Here is a 306-nt window from a genome sequence, read left to right as displayed (position 1 = left end):
CTTCACAAGACACCAGAAAGACCAAACCAAAGTTCCTCCTAAAGCCAAGAATCTCAAAGCAGACTGTCAAAGAGAACTCTGCCTGTGCCCAGGGCAGTGCTAACGAGGCTCCTACAGGAGGACCCGGGCCCCAGCACCCCCGTCCTGGCCCAGGCACGCCCCCTCTGCTCCTTGAACAAAACACTTCTGCCCTCGTGGGAAGGGACCTGAGCAGTTCACACACAGCACTGTGTTCGGATCAACGTGTACAGCAAAACAAGGCACTTAGGAAAAGCTGAAGCATTCCAGCTTCTGATACACAAAAGC

The sequence above is a fragment of the Halichoerus grypus genome, chromosome 1, assembly GCF_964656455.1.
Source record: "Halichoerus grypus chromosome 1, mHalGry1.hap1.1, whole genome shotgun sequence".
NCBI classification, from domain to species: domain Eukaryota; kingdom Metazoa; phylum Chordata; class Mammalia; order Carnivora; family Phocidae; genus Halichoerus; species Halichoerus grypus.
The sequence above is the reverse complement of the archived record's forward strand: the minus strand, read 5'-3'. Positions refer to the sequence as shown.